This window comes from Rhinatrema bivittatum, chromosome 10 (genome assembly GCF_901001135.1).
Source record: "Rhinatrema bivittatum chromosome 10, aRhiBiv1.1, whole genome shotgun sequence".
NCBI classification, from domain to species: Eukaryota; Metazoa; Chordata; class Amphibia; order Gymnophiona; family Rhinatrematidae; genus Rhinatrema; species Rhinatrema bivittatum.
Genome location: NC_042624.1, coordinates 36227784 through 36247486, shown reverse-complemented (window position 1 = coordinate 36247486; position 19703 = coordinate 36227784). Strand labels below are relative to the sequence as shown.

At 40.4% G+C, this 19703-nt stretch overlaps 1 long non-coding RNA gene across 1 annotated transcript; it reads left to right on the top strand.

Annotated features, from left to right (window-relative positions):
• Positions 1 to 4819: 4819 nt before the first annotated feature.
• LOC115100464 lies at positions 4820 to 5428 on the top strand. Its single transcript, XR_003859077.1, has 3 exons — positions 4820 to 5070; positions 5157 to 5270; positions 5371 to 5428. It is a non-coding gene; the product is annotated as an uncharacterized LOC115100464 (long non-coding RNA).
• Positions 5429 to 19703: the final 14275 nt, after the last annotated feature.

Sequence of the window (19703 nt, the reverse complement as noted above, 5' to 3'; positions counted from 1 at the left end):
ATGCACCAGCTTTAGTGTGTGTTTTACCTTATTCAAATCGAGTTGGGGACCTCATAGAGGTTGTTAAAAATCATTGGCATCTTGTGAGTGGCTTTATGGGTATGCAGGATCCCCCTATGTTCTCTTTTAGGAGATCTAGAAATTTGAGGGATATTTTAGTTCACTCAGATTTGGGAGGTAGTGAACACTGGAAAGATACAGCTGGTGGGCATTACCCTTGCACTAAGTGTAGTGTGTGTAAATTGTGTTTATCATTGAAAGATTTTTCACATCCTGTTTCTGGGAAAAAAATTTTCTTAAAGCATTTTACAACATGTCAAACAAGTTCAGTGGTGTACGTTGTACAATGCCCATGTGGGCTATTATATGTAGGAAAAACATCAAGGATGGTGAGACTTCGAATCCTAGAGCATTGTAGCAGAATTAGAAATGTGGTGGAGACAGCTCCCCTAGTGAAACATTGGCGTGAGTACAATCATAAGGTAGAAGAACTTCGTTTCTTTGTACTTCAGAAGGTTTCTGCTAGACGGGGCGGTAATATAAACAAAATATTATTGCAGAAGGAACAACGATGGATTTTTAATTTACAGACTTTGTGGCCAAAAGGATTGAATGATAAGATCGAGTGGGCTACATGTTTTTAGAACCTGTACTCTGGCTGCAAAGTTTTAGAACCTGTACTCTGGCTGCAAAGTTTTTTCACTTTTTTTTTTTTTTTTTTTTTTTTTTTCCTTCATTTGTTGTCTTCAGTGATTGGTTTGAATCTGGCGTGCTTAGGGAGTGGCAATTACTTGGTTTAGTGGCAATTGGTTTAGACACCATATGTTCTAAGGGGCGGGGATAGTTTTGAGTTGAGCTCTGATTGGGGCAGTGTGGCTTAAAAGGATGGAAGAGAAGAGTTTGATTCACTTCCGTTTTTTCACTCGATGGAGGTGTCTCTTTGAAATAAGGTGAAGGTGGTTTCTCTGCCTAAGATAAGAAAGGTAAGAATCCTTGGTTGTCTTGCACACTGGTGAACTCTTAAGGGAATGATTTTCTCTTTGAAGTCATTTTGATCTGTTTTTTTCTAGTTTGAATACTTTTGAGAGATGTGTTTAGAGCATTTGAACAATTGAAATGCTTTGAAACAAGAGTTGAGGATGTGCTGATTTGTGCGTCTGGGCAAGCCTTTTTGGGACGTGCAGGTATGGGAGTTTTTTTGAAGCACTTTATAAAGAATCAAGTTTATATATAAAATGTATTAATTGAATATTCAAAAACATTTTTTGTATGAATGTTTTTAGAAGACCCTATGGATAGATGTTGTACATGAGCAGTGGGAGATTGTTTGAAAAAACTCTCCTGAAGAAGCCTGAGGAAAGGCGAAACATGTAGAGAGAACAAAAGGAGAACAAAAGGATTGACGTTCTTGTAACGCAAGAATTAAAGTGCAATATAACTCTTTCTGCTTACGAAGTGAAATGTATTAACATCTGATGATATGTTATGTGAAGATTTATATTTAATGGTTATATTTGAATGTTTAGAAAATTGGAAATGATTTTTATAAGGAGTTGAATGTAGAACGGATGTGTATATGTGTAGTATGGGTGGTGTGTGAATTTTGTCTATTGTTTTTATAAAGATATTATGTCTATTGTGTGGGGTATTATGGATTAATTGTGAATATTTTTCATGAATTTTTCACCAATAAAGATTATTGAATTGGATTGATGTCACAATATATGTATTAGCTGCAATTGGTTTGTGATATATAAATAATTAGCCAGGATTGGGTATCTTGTAGATGGAAAATGGCTTTTCAAATTGATTCTATATTCAGTTATTCAGATACTATCCTTGACTCTTTGTTACGAGGGACACCTTTATTTGATCAAAAAATTGATGTAGTGAATGACACTCAATGGTCTGATCTTTCACAATTGAGGAAACGTTACACACGTTCATCTTTACATTCCTCTACTTTAGTTGAGTATCTAAGGATTAAGCGAATTCCACGTGGACTTCGATTATATAAAGAACCCCACTTATTTTCAGAAGATAAGGAGTTTGTAGCTAAGTGGAACTCAATATTAAATAAGTGTGCAATGGATCTTATGATCCTGATTGTAGAGACCACCCAGAAATTGCTGATAGATACTCAGAAGGAGATAGATGCGTTGAGTGCCATTCTGAAAGATAACACATCTCCTGATAAATTTGAAGAAAAGATGAATGAATTAGAACAGGAGATCACCAGTATGCATGACAAAATAAAGGAAACAAAATTGAATAAGTTTCAGAGAGATGAAAAGGATTACACTCAGGGATATGTGTATCCCTGGTGTAATAAGAATCGAGTGAAATATAAGAAATCACCTACTTTTGACTCTTCATCGAGTGGATCATCGGGAGAGGAGGGTGGACGGGTGACTTTTTTAGATCAGGGAGTAAGATCCAAACAAGGGACGGAACGGCGAGGTGGACGAGGAAATCGTCCGCCAAGAAATCGCAGTCCTGTTCGACTGCGGGATCGCAATCATCAGTCATGAATGAGTTGGTTATAAATTTATCTTCTCGTCCACTCACTACAATTGAGTTGCAGGTTTTAAATCGTGGTCTTTCTTTCTCACCTACTCCGAAATATGATTCTTTTGAAATCCGTGTAGCTTTGCAAAAATTTTTTAGATTAATGAAATTAAAAATCTTTTTTCAAGGTAATGAAAATGTGAGTGTTGATAGTTCAGTGGTTAAAAACCCCTCTAGTTGGATGCCACCGGGCCCTATACATCCCTTAATGGCTGCCTTTGAAGAAGTGGTTGAGCGGGATTTAAAGATTAAAGAGGCAGAGGTTCGGTTTCCTTTTTGGAATTTGAGTAAGGAAGAATTTATGGCATTGGAACATCTAAGTAGTGATGAAAAATTGGTTTTTAAACCTGCTGATAAGGGGGGATCCCTGGTAATTTTGAATAAAGATGATTATATAAAGGAGGTGAATCGACAATTGGGAGATGGCAGACTTTATAAAAAACTGGAAGGAGATCCGACTGCATTGTTATCTGCGCAGATTGGTGGGGTAATTACAGAAGCTTTGAGTGTAGGTTGGGTAACCATTAAAGAAGCGGCTTTTCTGATAAACCAAAATCCTCAGATACCTGTTTTTTATGTACTTCCAAAGGTGCATAAATCCTTAGAGTCCCCACCTGGAAGACCAATAGTTGCCGGTATAGGGTCTGTTTTAGAACCTTTGTCTATTTATATCGATCATTTTTTGAGACCTTTTGTTCCATTGGCCAGATCATTTATAAGGGACTCATCACATTTGATAACAGTTTTACAAATTTTACCTGATGTACCAGAATCTACCTTGCTAATTACAATGGATATTGAATCACTTTATTCGAATATCCCTCAGAGAGCTACAATAGATTTGGTGCAGGAGATTTTGGATACCAGGTTAGATAAGAAGGTTCCAACACACTTTTTGGTAGAATTGGCTACAATAGCGCTCACTCAGAATTATTTTTTGTTTCAAAATGATTTTTACCAGCAAGTTCATGGAACAGCTATGGGCGCAACGATGGCACCTGACCTCGCATGCTTGTACGTGTCAGCTTTTGAAGAAAAATTTGTTTATCCATCATTTTGGTACAAGCATGTGAGGTTATGGTGCCGTTACATTGACGACGTCCTGGTTATCTGGTCTGGCACACAATGTGAATTTCAAGAATTTTTTCATTACTTAAATACACAAGATACTAATCTTAAGTTTACTAGTGATGTTCAGAATCAATGGGTTCCATTTTTGGATATGAAGGTGGGAAAGAAGGGTGGAAAAATTGTCACTGAGTTATATCGGAAACCAATTGATAGAAATGGATTGTTACATTTCAACAGTTTTCATCCCAAGCATGTTAGGGAAAATATCCCCGTAGGACAGTTCTTTAGGGTAAGAAGACTCTGTTCCGATGTATTGTCCTTTAAGACTCATGCCCAAGACTTACAAGAAAGATTTAGTGCAAGGGGTTATCCCACACGTATAGTGAAGCAAGCTTATAAAAGAGCTCGACATATTAATAGAGATTTACTGTTACAGCCGAAGCCAAAACAGAATGCACCAGCTTTAGTGTGTGTTTTACCTTATTCAAATCGAGTTGGGGACCTCATAGAGGTTGTTAAAAATCATTGGCATCTTGTGAGTGGCTTTATGGGTATGCAGGATCCCCCTATGTTCTCTTTTAGGAGATCTAGAAATTTGAGGGATATTTTAGTTCACTCAGATTTGGGAGGTAGTGAACACTGGAAAGATACAGCTGGTGGGCATTACCCTTGCACTAAGTGTAGTGTGTGTAAATTGTGTTTATCATTGAAAGATTTTTCACATCCTGTTTCTGGGAAAAAATTTTTCTTAAAGCATTTTACAACATGTCAAACAAGTTCAGTGGTGTACGTTGTACAATGCCCATGTGGGCTATTATATGTAGGAAAAACATCAAGGATGGTGAGACTTCGAATCCTAGAGCATTGTAGCAGAATTAGAAATGTGGTGGAGACAGCTCCCCTAGTGAAACATTGGCGTGAGTACAATCATAAGGTAGAAGAACTTTGTTTCTTTGTACTTCAGAAGGTTTCTGCTAGACGGGGCGGTAATATAAACAAAATATTATTGCAGAAGGAACAACGATGGATTTTTAATTTACAGACTTTGTGGCCAAAAGGATTGAATGATAAGATCGAGTGGGCTACATGTTTTTAGAACCTGTACTCTGGCTGCAAAGTTTTAGAACCTGTACTCTGGCTGCAAAGTTTTTTCACTTTTTTTTTTTTTTTTTTTTTTTCCTTCATTTGTTGTCTTCAGTGATTGGTTTGAATCTGGCGTGCTTAGGGAGTGGCAATTACTTGGTTTAGTGGCAATTGGTTTAGACACCATATGTTCTAAGGGGCGGGGATAGTTTTGAGTTGAGCTCTGATTGGGGCAGTGTGGCTTAAAAGGATGGAAGAGAAGAGTTTGATTCACTTCCGTTTTTTCACTCGATGGAGGCGTCTCTTTGAAATAAGGTGAAGGTGGTTTCTCTGCCTAAGATAAGAAAGGTAAGAATCCTTGGTTGTCTTGCACACTGGTGAACTCTTAAGGGAATGATTTTCTCTTTGAAGTCATTTTGATCTGTTTTTTCTAGTTTGAATACTTTTGAGAGATGTGTTTAGAGCATTTGAACAATTGAAATGCTTTGAAACAAGAGTTGAGGATGTGCTGATTTGTGCGTCTGGGCAAGCCTTTTTGGGACGTGCAGGTATGGGAGTTTTTTTGAAGCACTTTATAAAGAATCAAGTTTATATATAAAATGTATTAATTGAATATTCAAAAACATTTTTTTGTATGAATGTTTTTAGAAGACCCTATGGATAGATGTTGTACATGAGCAGTGGGAGATTGTTTGAAAAAACTCTCCTGAAGAAGCCTGAGGAAAGGCGAAACATGTAGAGAGAACAAAAGGAGAACAAAAGGATTGACGTTCTTGTAACGCAAGAATTAAAGTGCAATATAACTCTTTCTGCTTACGAAGTGAAATGTATTAACATCTGATGATATGTTATGTGAAGATTTATATTTAATGGTTATATTTGAATGTTTAGAAAATTGGAAATGATTTTTATAAGGAGTTGAATGTAGAACGGATGTGTATATGTGTAGTATGGGTGGTGTGTGAATTTTGTCTATTGTTTTTATAAAGATATTATGTCTATTGTGTGGGGTATTATGGATTAATTGTGAATATTTTTCATGAATTTTTCACCAATAAAGATTATTGAATTGGAAAAAAAAAAAAAAAAAAAAAAAGAGAGAACAAAAGGAGAACAAAAGGATTGACGTTCTTGTAACGCAAGAATTAAAGTGCAATATAACTCTTTCTGCTTACGAAGTGAAATGTATTAACATCTGATGATATGTTATGTGAAGATTTATATTTAATGGTTATATTTGAATGTTTAGAAAATTGGAAATGATTTTTATAAGGAGTTGAATGTAGAACGGATGTGTATATGTGTAGTATGGGTGGTGTGTGAATTTTGTCTATTATAAAGATATTATGTCTATTGTGTGGGGTATTATGGATTAATTGTGAATATTTTTCATGAATTTTTCACCAATAAAGATTATTGAATTGGATTGATGTCACAATATATGTATTAGCTGCAATTGGTTTGTGATATATAAATAATTAGCCAGGATTGGGTATCCTGTCATATGACATGGCAAAGGTAGCACCGGCGCCATTTCTATCAACGCACCCATGGCCCGAGAGTGGAAGATCACAATGGGACCCCCCCCAGTGGACCCCAGGTAATTTAAGACATTTGGGGGGGGTTCGGGAGGGTGGGGGATTTATTTTAAAGGGTCAGGGAGGGTTTTAGGGATGTTTTAGTGTGCCGGTTTTCCCGCCCTCCCCCTTCCCCTCCCCCTTCCCCCGATTTAAGATTTTTGACGATAAATCGGGGGAATTCCTATTAAATATCGCCTCTAATGATTTTTGACGATTTAAAATATATCGGACGATATTTTAAATCGTCAAAAAACTATTCACATCCCTAGTATATAAAACCTGATAAATACATAATGTTATTTCATGATTTCTGGAATCATTGCATGGATCCTATTTTTTAAACTCAAGTAAACCCTTTTATTATTTTATTTTAACACTACCTTTGGACTCTGAGCCTTTTTATTTAAGTGTACCTTTGGGTCAACTTATCCCCTCACTGAGGGGCGGATTTTAAAAGGGCTACAGGCATAAATCTTCAGGATTTATGCGCGTAACCTCTCCTGCGCGTGCCGAGCCTATTTCTCCTAGGCCCAGCGACGCGCGTATGTCCTGGGGCGGTCTGGACGCGGGACTGAGGCCTCCGGCAGAGCGGCCGTGCCAGGGGATTGTGTGACAGCAGCTGGCCGGCAGGCATAACTTACAAAATAAAGGTGGAGGGGGGGGATTTAGGTATGGCTGGGAGACGGGTTAGATGGAGGAAGGAAGGGGAAGTTGGGGGGGGGGGGGGCTAAAGGAAAATTCCCTCTGAGGCCGCTCCAATTTTGGAGTGGCCTTGGAGGGAACGGGGAAAGCCATCGGGGTTCCCCTAGGGCTTGACGTGTGCACCTCCTTGCGCGCGCCGACCCCGGATTTTATAACATGCGCACGGCTCCGCTCGCATGTTATAAAATTGGGCGTATATTTGTGCATGCCGGGTAGTGCGCACAAATGTACCCTGCGCGTGTATGTTTAAAAATCCGGCCCTAAAAGTATTGACCTATGTGTGAGAGTGACTATGCAGTCTGGTTTCCCCATCACAGCACCTACGACCACAGAGGCTTAAGTCTCCTCCCCGCCGGAGAACCCCAGTTCTCAGGGCTGAAGTAGTGAAATAGTGTTTTGTAGATTCAGGAGAGTGGAGACAGCCTTGGGGACTCTACGGCCCGAGAACCGGAGATCGATCCCGGGACCACCACTGGACCACCAGGTAATTTTAAAATGTTTTTGGGGGACCGGGAGGGTGGGGGAAGCTAAGGAGTCATTTTTTAAGGGTCGGGTGGGGTTTTTTTTTTTATTGGGCCATCGGCGCCATTTTTGAGTGGCAGCCAAAATGGCGCCGATGACCTGAGAGCGGGAGATCGGTCTGCGCGTCCCCACTGGACCACCAGGTACTCGTAAAAAGTTTTGGGGGGGTTCGGGAGGGTGGGAGAAGGTAAGGGCTCAATTTTAAAGGGTCGGGCCTCACTAAAAAAAAATTAACGATGTGAATCAGAACCGATTCAGATTCACATCTCCACCGATCAGATTTTTTTCTCCCTCCAGCCGAACCCGATCGTTAAGACGATCGGGCACACGATTCACATCCCTACACAAGATGATTCTTCATCGGAATCAGAAGCAAACAGTGTCTGCGCTACATTTTCAGCACTAACAAGAGTCTGCTGTCGCACTGCTGCTTTTGGGTCTCGCCCTTTTGTCTTGCATGACTCAGCCTACCCTTCCCTCACCTCCAAACCTACAGGGTTAGAAACAGGTGATGGTGATGCATTATCTTTAAATTTCAGTTTTTCCGGATGGAACTACCTGCCCCTCCAGAGATTTTAGATTGGAACAGGTCCCTTTTTAACTTTAATGCGGGACTGGCACTGCCTTTTGAAGTGCCTCCTCTGCCAAGTCCCAATCACTCGACCACATCTAGCTTTCCCTGACATCATGGATTTAATGTCACTGCCTACTAGGGATTTCAATTAAAAGAATTATTTCCAAAAGAGGCCTACTGGGGATTTGGCTTCAGAGAGCACTGCTGTCCCAATATATGTGAGTCTGCAAAACTGCCCACTGCCGCCCAGTGCCCTGCCTTCTTGGCTTAAAAGAGCACTGCTGTCCCAATATATGTGAGTCTGCAAAACTGCCCACTGATTTATTTTTATTTATTTATTTATTAAGGCTTTTATATACCGAATTTCTTGATACAAATCAAATCAATTCGGTTTACAATGAACTAAGTAGAATATACAATTAACCAATCAACAAGAGATACAGAGCATACAGTTACATTATAACAAGGAAGCCTTAACTTGGAGTAGGAAAATAAAGAAGGGGTGAACGGAGCAATAAATATATAAAGTGCAATAAAATAGAATAAATACTATATACAGTGGAGGGGGCTAGGAGCCAACCTCTCTTTAATGGATATTAGGCATGAAAAATTTGGAAAAGTTTTGTTTACAGAGATGTGTGGTGAACAATTCTAGCTCAGGCAATGGAGTTTGTGATGCCAAGTGCACTGCCTTCTTGGCTTAAAAGAGCACTGCTGTCCCAATATATGTGAGTCTACAAAACGGCCCACGGATGCCCAGTGCACTGCCTTCTTGGCTCAAAAGAGCACTGCTGTCCCAATATATGTGAGTCTACAAAACGGCCCACGGATGCCCAGTGCACTGCCTTCTTGGCTTAAGAGCACTGCTGTCCCAATATATGTGAGTCTGCAAAACTGCCCACTGACGGCCAGTGCACTGCTGTGAGTCTGCAAAACTGCCCACTGATGCCAAGTGCACTGCCTTCTTGGTTTAAAAGAGCACTGCTGTACCAATATATGTGAGTCTGCAAAACTACCCACAGGCCCACGAGGCAGTACCTCGATGTACACTACAACTGGGACCGCTGTATGTGCACACACCAAACTTGTAACTACTAAAGAGGCCTACTGGGGATTTGGCATCAGAGAGCACCACTGTCCCAATACATGTGAGTCTGCAAAACTGCCCACTGATGCCCAGTGCACTGCCTTCTTGGCTTAAAAGAGCAGTGCTGTCCCAATATATGTGAGTCTCTAAAACTGCCTACTGACGCCAAGTGCACTGCCTTCTTGGCTTAAAAGAGCACAGAGAGACAATCTGAGTTCAATTAAAAAAAAACAAACTGCAGTTAAAAAAAAGGGCTGGCTTGGCACAAAAGCAAAAACCGGTAGATGTAGTGTACTTGGATTTTCAGAAGGCATTTGACAAAGTTCCTCATGAGAGGCTTCTAGGAAAAATAAAAAAAGTCATGGGATAGGTGGCGATGTCCTTTCGTGGATTTCAAACTGGCTAAAAGACAGGAAACAGAGAGTAGGATTAAATGGACAATTTTCTCAGTGGAAGGGAGTGGGCAGTGGAGTGTCTCAGGGATCTGTATTGGGACCCTTACTTCAATATATTTATAAATGATCTGGAAAGAAATATGACAAGTGAGGTAATCAAATTTGCAGATGATACAAAACTGTTCAGAGTAGTTAAATCACAAGCAGATTGTGATAAATTGCAGGAAGACCTTGTGAGGCTGGAAAACTGGGCATCAAAATGGAAGATGAAATTTTAAGTGGATAAGTGCAAGGTGATCCATATAGGGAATAATAACCTATGCCATAGTTACACAATGTTAGATTCCATATTAGGTGCTACTACCCAAGAAAGAGATCTAGGCATCATAGTGGATAACACATTGAAATCGTCGGTTCAGTGTGCTGCGGCAGTCAAAAAAGTAAACAGGATGTTGGGAATTATTAGAAAGGGAATGGTGAATAAAACAGAAAATGTCATAATGCCTCTGTATCGCTCCATGGTGAGACCGCACCTTGAATACTGTGTACAATTCTGGTCGCCGCATTTCAAAAAAGATATAATTGCGATGGAGAAGGTACAGAGAAGGGCTACCAAAATGATAAGGGGAATGGAACAGCTCCCCTATGAGGAAAGACTAAAGAGGTTAGGTCTTTTCAGCTTGGAGAAGAGACGGCTGAGGAGGGATATGATAGAGGTGTTTAAAATCATGAGAGGTCTAGAACGGGTAGATGTGAATCGGTTTTTTACTCTTTCGGATAATAGAAAAACTAGGGGGCACTCCATGAAGTTAGCATATGGCACATTTAAAACTAATCGGAGAAAGTTGTTTTTCACTCAACGCACAATTAAACTCTGGAATTTGTTGCCAGAAGATGTGGTTAGTGCAGTTAGTATAGCTGTGTTTAAAAAAGGATTGGATAAGTTCTTGGAGGAGAAGTCCATTACCTGCTATTAATTAAGTTGACTTAGATAATAACCACCGCTATTACTAGCAACGGTAACATGGAATAGACTTAGTTTTGGGGTACTTGCCAGGTTCTTATGGCCTGGAATGGACACTGTTGGAAACAGGATGCTGGGCTTGATGGACCCTTGGTCTGACCCAGTATGGCATGTTCTTATGTTCTTATCTTTTTCAATGTAAAATTCTATCAAACTAGCTAGAAATTGAATATATCTCCCACCCACAACACCCAAATCCTGCTTGCAACCTACCCCAGGGGGTAAAATATAAAAATAAGCAGCAAAATGCCACTGCTAGCAGCTTATCTCAATGGGACAGACAGAGAGACCCGTCTGAGATCATTAAAAAAAAAGTACGGTCAAAAAAGCATGGCTAGCTGGCACTGCAGCAAATCAAACAAATATCTTTTTCAATGGAAAATTCTATCAAAGTAGCTAGCAATTGAATATAGATTTGAGACACTCAGACTAGCTCTGAGTACAGTCACCTCCCCGGACCACCCCCACAAAGAAAGAGCAATGCACGCTGCATGCTTAATATATAAATAGTATAGCGTCAACAGGAATAGCATCACAGAGCACTGAGTGAGAGCGGCAATTTGCTGTATTAGAAAAATGCTTAGCTCTGATAGGTTGCATTCTTGTCTCCTTGTCAACCTGTCTGACCCACTCTATGACAGGGCTGTGAGGTTACTTATGACTCACAGGAAAGGACTGATTTTTGCTATGGATACTCCCACATGGCCTTCTCCTATTTCAAATGGCCGCTAAGAAATCACTGCGAACCGAAAGAATGAAACTAATATGATATGTTTTATTCGTGGGGGATCGCAATGCGTTTTGCGAACCCACAAATAGAACGAATAAGGACTTATGCGTTGTGGATTGCACATTCATTGAAAATGAATGCACATCCCTACCAGACGGGCCCGTCTCTCGGAGCACTGTGGACATGTCGATACATTATATCCCCTCGCCCAGGCACAAAACACACTCAACATGCGGGTCAGTGATGGACATGGTGCGAGGGCAGTTCGGGCATTTTTTGAAACCTATTGCTATTTCAAAGGCCGGACAGCTGTCAACGGCCTTGTGAAGAGAAAAAGAAAGCTAAAACGATATCAACCGGAGAAAAGTTTTGTACTCACCGACCGGTAATGAATGGGAGACCCCCTATGAAGGGGGAAATTTGAAAAACTTTGAAACTTTTCTTGTCAGGAAAAAATCATGTGAAAACTATCACACAGCGCTCCTTCACCGCGAGGCTATTAGCGTGGAAAAAAAAGACTGAAGGGAGACCCCTGTGGCTTGAGGGATCATGGCATACTGGGCATGCTCAGTGGGCTCACTGTGCCAGTCAAAAGTTTCTAGAAACTTTGACAAAGTTTTCCGTGATAGGGCTCCGACCATTGACGTCACCCATATGTGAGGACTATCATCCTGCTTGTCGTGGGATAACTAGTAGAATCAAGGACCAGGTTTCAAAAATGGCACCACAGATGGGACCAGAGGGTATAGTAAAAGGACTGCAATGAAAATTTAGCATTGTTTTCAATGTTTGGCAAAAGTTTGTGGTTTTCAATGGAAAAACAATGGTTGCTGTTCATGCCATGGGAGTGATGCTGAGAAGTAAAAAGCTTGCAAAGATCCATAAGGGGAGAGGCTATCTCTGTCTTTTCTTGCCCCTGCCAGCATGCCCTGTCCTTCCCTCTGTAGCAAAAAAATAATATGGAAGATGGTCAAATAATGCCAAGAAACAAAGTACAAGTTGATCAATCACCTTAGGTATAAGGGTTCCTTTATTTATTTTGACGATGTGTAAATTCACAGGATGAAATAAAATGCCCAACTCAGGCCGAGTTTCACCCAGAGGTAGGGCTGCTCAGGGGATGCAAAACAATTTATCAACTAAATATTAAAAACAAAACTTAAAAATATTTTAAAAATCAAAGACGAATCAAACTTATTAAACACATGGGAGCAGATTTTCAAAGGAGTATGTGCATACCCCCGAAAACCTGCCCCAAATTCCCCCTGCGCACGTCGAGCCTATGTTGAATAGGCTCGGCAGTGTGCGCAAGCCCCGGGACGCGCACAAGTCCCGGAGCTTTCCTGGGGGAGGGGGGGGGGTGTCGGGGTGCATGTTGCAGCAGCGCGTCATCCGGGGGTGGGGCCGTGGGCATGGTTCCGGCTTGGAGGCGTTTCGTGGGCATGGCCAAGGCCTTTGAAACTGCTCCCAGGCCGGGGAATCGTGCAGCCGGCGTGCGCAAGTTACACCTGCCTCGGGCAGGCGTAACTTTTCAAACAAAGGTAGAGGGGTTTAGATAGGGCTGGGGGGGTGGGTTAGGTAGGGGAAAGGAGGGGAAGGTGCGGGGAGGGGGGGAGGGGTGGAGGGAACAGAGGCAGGCTGCGCGGCTCGACATGCACAGACTGCTGATTTTGCGCAGCCTTGTGTGCCCCGACCCTGGATTTTAAAATATACGCGCGTATCTATTAAAATCCTGCATACTCTTGTTTGTGCCTGGTTCGCGAACAAAAATATGCGCTCTTGTATTGTTTTGCAATCTGCCCGTATTGAGCACAATCAAATAAGGAAAATATTTAAAAAATAATGTTATAAAAATCGAAAGGGTTATCATTTATATATATTAAGCTGTTTTATATAGAAAAAGTATAACAAAATATTATATTACTGTTATGACCAGGAGGGTCGTGAACCCTTGGACCAACGGGAGGTTGATATGACCTTAAGAGATGGCTCCTCAGGCTCCCCCATTGGGTGGCAAGGCGGAACAGAAGTTGGGACTGGCTGGATCCTCGCAGCTGGAGACTTAGACAGCCTCTGAGTGGGCGAAGAAACATGAAGTCGGGGCAAGGGCCAACTGGATCTTCGCCACTGGAAGCCTGCGGCCCTCCCTGGGAGGAGCCAGTATGGACCCGGGCTGCTGGGACTTAGGTGGGCCCTTGAAGGTGGATGGTCCGGAAGAAGTCCGAGGTCGCGTACCAGAGGGTTGCCGCTTGCCAGTCCGAAGTCACACACCGAGGAATCACCGCTTGCCAGTCTGAAGTCACACACCAGGGAATCACCGAGAAGAAACAGGAACCAGGAACCTGAGGCACCAGAAGACTCACCGAAGCGAACAGACTCGTTGACAAGTCGAGGAGTGAGTGGAGGGAGTCTGCTTATATACTTCCCTGTGCCTAGCCCATCAGGAACAGGTGAAGTCAATTTGGAGGACAAGGTTCCTTTAAATTCTGTGAGGGGGTGCGGCCTCGCGCCTAAGGGCAGGGTGGCCATCTTGGTTCTGGGAGCGGAGCAGAGTGGCCTGACGCCACGAGGGAAGGCCTGGGGGCGCCTCCCCCGCCGGGACCCGCCTTGAGGTGCGGGGGTGAACGAGGCCGGACTCCAGCGTCCTCCCTGATGCTGCCGCAGCGGCCCCGACACCACGGTAGGGGGTTGCAGTCGCGGGCAGCCGTGAAGCATAGCAGTTACTAGGCACAGTTATCAAGATAGAAACAGGAAAATTCTTTTTAAAAAATTAACGATAGAAAAAACTTTTAAAAATTAAAATCTAGAATTTTTATGCATGCACGCATGTGAATTTAAATTAGGATGGATTAGTTATATGTTTGATTAAAGAAAAAAAATATATATAATATAAGCAAATAGTCAATTTACACATAAATATTATCAGAATGTTATCTGGCTATGCTTGACAGTTTTAAATTAAATAGATACAGCATGTTATTCATCTAACAAACCTTCCCGATGGCAGCAAAAATTTGTTCTTTGTTTACAATATGTCTTACCGCTAGTGATCTCAGAAATGAAGCAACTTTAACACTTCAATTATAAACAGAGTTTAATTATTTACTGTAATGTGTGCCCTCAGAATACCTTTTAAACCGTGGATCGGGATTTATTTTCAACATGCAAAATTGAAGTACCCCAGGAGCATATTCCTAAATGATCTGGAAAAAGGAACAAGTGAGGTGAGCAGATGACAAAATTAAGTCATTAAAATAGTGGATCTTGAAGAACTGGAGGAAGACTGTGAGACTAGAAGAATGGGCTTCTAAATGCCAGATGCAGTTTAATGTGGACAAGTAATGCATGTAGGGAAAAATATTCCTAATTTCAGGTACATGATGCTATGTTCTGTTTTGAGTCACCACTGAAGAAAATGACCTCAGAGTCATTGTGGGTAATGCTTTAACATCTTCAGCTCAGTGTGAGCCAGCAGTCATAAAAGCAAATAGAAAGTTAGAAATGAATTGGAAAGAAACAGAGGAGAAAACAGTGTCATAATGATCTTGCATGGATCTATTGTGTGACCTCACCTTGAGTATTGTATGCAGTTCTAGTCACCCCATCTCAAAAAAGCAAACATGGAAAAGGTAGAGAAAGGTGACAAAAATGACAAAGGAGATGGAAAAGCTCCCTTCAGAGAAAGGCTAAACAGATTAGGAATCTTTAGCTTGGAAAAGAGATGACTAAGGGGATATGATTGAAATTTATAAAATCATGAGTAGAGTAGAACAGGTAAGTGGGGAATGGTTATTTACCCTTTCAAACAACACTAGGACTAAGGGACACTCCATGATACTAGCAACTGACAGAATTAAAACAATTTGTAAGAAGTATATTTTCACTCAGTACACAATCAAATTATGGAATCTGTTGCTGAAGGATGTGGTCAAGGCATCTAACTTAGGGGCCGATGCAATACAGTGCTGTTAAACACATGATGAAAGCTTTTGCTGTTTTGGAACTGGCTACATGAGCTCTGGTATCAATTAAGTTTTTCTGGTTCTGAACCGGCGATTAACTTTATTCAACAGTTCAACAATTCAAATCAGCCAGTACCGCTATGTATCTTTCATTCATAATTGCAGTCTATAAAATAACATATGCCCGGTGAGAAATCTATAGAAATCTATATAGAGGCATGGCTTCAGGGATGCTTTCTAACATAGATTTGCAGAAGAGAGAAGTAGAGTTCTTACATTAGATATTGAGTACATGCTATGCCTCAATAAGTTTTTTCCAATTGTGCAACATGTTGAAACCATTGTGCCATGACTATAAAGAAAAAGGAAACTCTTCTTAAGGAAAAGATGATGAAGCTGTTTCAGAATGAAACATAATATTTAAGACCATATTTAGTTGTCTTGAAAATTGCACCTAAGGCCTCAATTATGTTGGAGAGAGAAGCACCTACCTTCCCTCACCTTTGGGAATCTCAGCCTTAGAATCCCTGAGAAACAGAATAATGCTTCAATAGTGTTTGAGGCTGCTAATGTTCAAACACCCAGCTATGACCAGTTTCTCCATCAGATGTATCAACTTCCTCCTTATAAAAATACTTATTTTCTCTCAAGAACACAAGTATCCAGGGAAACAACAGGAGCTCTGCCGATAAAGGAGTACCTCATCATTTAAGAAATGATTAAAACAGATAAACAGAGTAGAAAATAATGAACATATCAGGAAAATCATTTTAGGTGATGTAAAAATTATGAAAAATAAAAAGTAAATGAGCAAAGTAAATAAGCATATGCCAGCTTCCCTGTTTAACTCACATATCATCCAAAACAGTGAATAAATGAAAATGTTTGACTCAGGGCCAGAAAGAAATTTTAGTATAGATCACCTTATAATAAAATAAATAGAAAGCTGAGATAGACAATATTTTATAACAAACAGTGCATGAATTCTAAAATTGAAAGCTTTGAGAAAAAATTGCATGGAAGAAAGCAAATGATAAACTATCATACAAATCAGGTCCTTTATGTCAACTAAGCAAAGAGTATGATTATTAGTCAATGACTGTGAAACATTTACAGCTATTGCCATTCTTTTATCTGCTAAATAGGTAACTGTGACTAATGATGTAAAAGTGCTTACAAAATAGATTCAATGGATATATAGGAATATGATGATCTACCAAAATCATAAATTAAACTACAGACAACAGATATTCAGGCAATTACTAATCAGAGAAAGATTCTAATAAATCAATCAACATTAAGTTTGCTCTTCATCAGCTATATTCATAGTATCCAAATTTATTTACATTTTCAAATGTCTCACCTGGCTTAGCAATGATATTCACTTAATTTCCATAATGTTTCATGACACAGTGCAACTTAACAAAATTACTGATTTAATTAAAGTATTTTAATGGACCATGTATATGAATCCAAAGGCTTCATATGAATTTTAATGAAATAAGGAAGCCATTGTAAAATGGATAGGTTTTCTTAACTAAATGTTTTTGGGTGAATTTTCAAAGGAGTTACACATGTAAATATAACACTACCATAGCAATATTCAAAAGCCATTCACCTGCATTAAGAGTATTTATTGTGGGTAAAACTTGACAATTCAATGGCATATGCTGTAGCAATTTTCAAAAGTCCACTTTCATAGACAAAGTGCATTTACATGAATATAACCCAGTTTTAAGCATGTAAATGCTTTTGAAAATCAGGTCTTGAATGTTTGACAATAAAATGTACTAAAAGTACTTGCAGAGTTCATAGAAAACAAAAATTAAGTATAGTATTGCACCATATTAACTAAATACAGCTCTTATTACCAGCTAAGAAAACACAAACAGTAAAGCAGATAGATAAAATAATAAGGCCAGACCAATATAATCTACCCATACTTCCTATCTATTGCAATACTGCAGATACTACTTTATCTTCAGCTTTATCCTTGCTTTCCCAGTACAGAGGATCACTGCTCTTGCCACATACCTTTCTGAAGAATACAATTTTTGTTTTCATCACCCTTACAAGATTCCAGAGAAGGTTTTCATGGGTGATGATTCAAATCAAATGAACCAAATCACTGTGAACCTGGAAGATGTGGTAGGCCTGACTGAAGAGTAGTAAATCACCTGGAATGAATTGTATACACCCCAGGGTTCTGAAATGAAATTTCAGACCTATTTCAATTAATTTGTAACCTATCATTAAAATCATCTGATGTACCTGAAGATTGGAAGATGGCCAATGTAACCCCTAAATTTACATGGTTTGATGGGACACAGCCAACATGGATTTACCCAAGGGAAGTCTTGCCTCACAAATCTACATTTTTTTTGAAGGAGTGAATAAACATGTGGACAAAGGTAAACCAGTAGATGTGGTAAATTTTGGATTTTAGAAGGCATTCAACAAAGTCCCGCATGACAAGCTTATAATAAAACTAAAAGTGTCATGGGATAGAAAGCAATGTCCTTTTGTGGATTACAAGTTGGTTAAAAGACAGGAAACAGAGAGTAGGATTAAATGGTCAGTTTTCACAGTGGAAAAAGGTAAACAGTGGAGTGCCTCATGGATTTGCACTTGGACTGGTGCTTAAGAACATAAGAAAATGCCATACTGGGTCAGACCAAGGGTCCATCAAGCCCAGCATCCTGTTTCCAACAGTGGCCAATCCAGGCCATAAGAACCTGGCAAGTACCCGAAAACTAAGTCTATTCCATGTTACCATTGCTAATGGCAGTGGCTATTCTCTAAGTGAACTTAATAGCAGGTAATGGACTTCTCCTCCAAGAACTTATCCAATCCTTTTTTAAACATAGCTATACTAACTGCACCAACCACATCCTCTGGCAACAAATTCCAGAGTTTAATTGTGCGTTGAGTAAAAAAGAACTTTCTCCGATTAGTTTTAAATGTGCCCCATGCTAACTTCATGGAGTGCCCCCTAGTCTTTCTATTATCCGAAAGAGGAAAAACCCCGGACTTTTACCAACTTAACAGCCTTACCCGCGCCCAAGCTGCTGGACCGATCTCCCGGTCACGCCCCCTCGCTGAGGTCATCAAGGGGCGACAGCTGCTTTAAAACGCGGCAAAATCGGAGGGGCTTCGTGCCTGGACCTCCGACTGCTCTCCTCTGTTCCACCTGAGAGCTACCGAATTGAACTGCAGGAAAAACCCCGGACTTTTACCAACTTAACAGCCTTACCCGCGCCCAAGCTGCTGGACCGATCTCCCGGTCACGCCCCCTCGCTGAGGTCATCAAGGGGCGACTGCTGCTTTAAAACGCGGCGAAATTACAAGCGCCGCACGCCAGGCGCCGCGCAACGAAGGGGCACGACAAAGGGGCCTGCCCCTTTGTTTTGCCCCTTCGTTTTCACCCTTGTTTATACCTCACGGCTTTCACACGTAATAGCATCTTTATCTCAACTTACTAATAGCAATGGAGATCCCTGTAGTCCTTGGAAAAGGATGACATGGTAACATGGGTTCAACTAATGCAAATTACACTACCTTTCCCCGACATAAATATTCCCTTAACCGAACACTATCTACTATAAGCTCTATGTTCTGTACCACTGCTATGATTACTCTTTCCTTTATTCTCTGTAATGTTCAATCTATACGAAAAAAAGTCCCTATCATACGAGACCTTCTTGACACTAATAAACCGGACTTCTTTCTAATCACAGAATCTTGGCTAACCACCTCTGACATAGCCATTGTAAACAATTTAACTCCCACAGATTACATTACTATATCAGAACACAGAATGAACCGCAGAGGTGGTGGCTTACTAGCTATCATTAAATCATCTCTAAAACCTATAAAAAGACAATTAACACTTCCTGGTTCCTTTGAAATGCTTCTCATTTCTACTTCTATCTTAAATATAGGACTTATTTACTGCCCCCCTGGTTGTCTCAACTTAGATATTTCAATATTTCTAGAAACCATTTCCACACTTCCTATAGATTTAAATAAAACTATACTGCTTGGTGATTTTAATTTACATATTACCAACCCAAACACAATTACCAACTCCTTTTTAGATGCTATGAATGGCTTAGGCTGGAAACAACTCATAAACACCCCTACACACACTAAAGGACAAATACTAGATCTGGTGTTTTTCAATCCACTCTGCCATTTCCCTATTTGGAATACTATTACAACAGTTCCTATTCCCTGGTCAGACCATTACAGAATTCATTTTTCCCTTAATATTAACTCCAGCAAACACATATCTTCAAAGAAACAACCAATAGTATACAAAAGGAAATTCATCACCGCTGATTCATTCGTGGAAACAGTCTCCCCCAACCTACCTACTACCCTATCATCCAATATAAATGATACT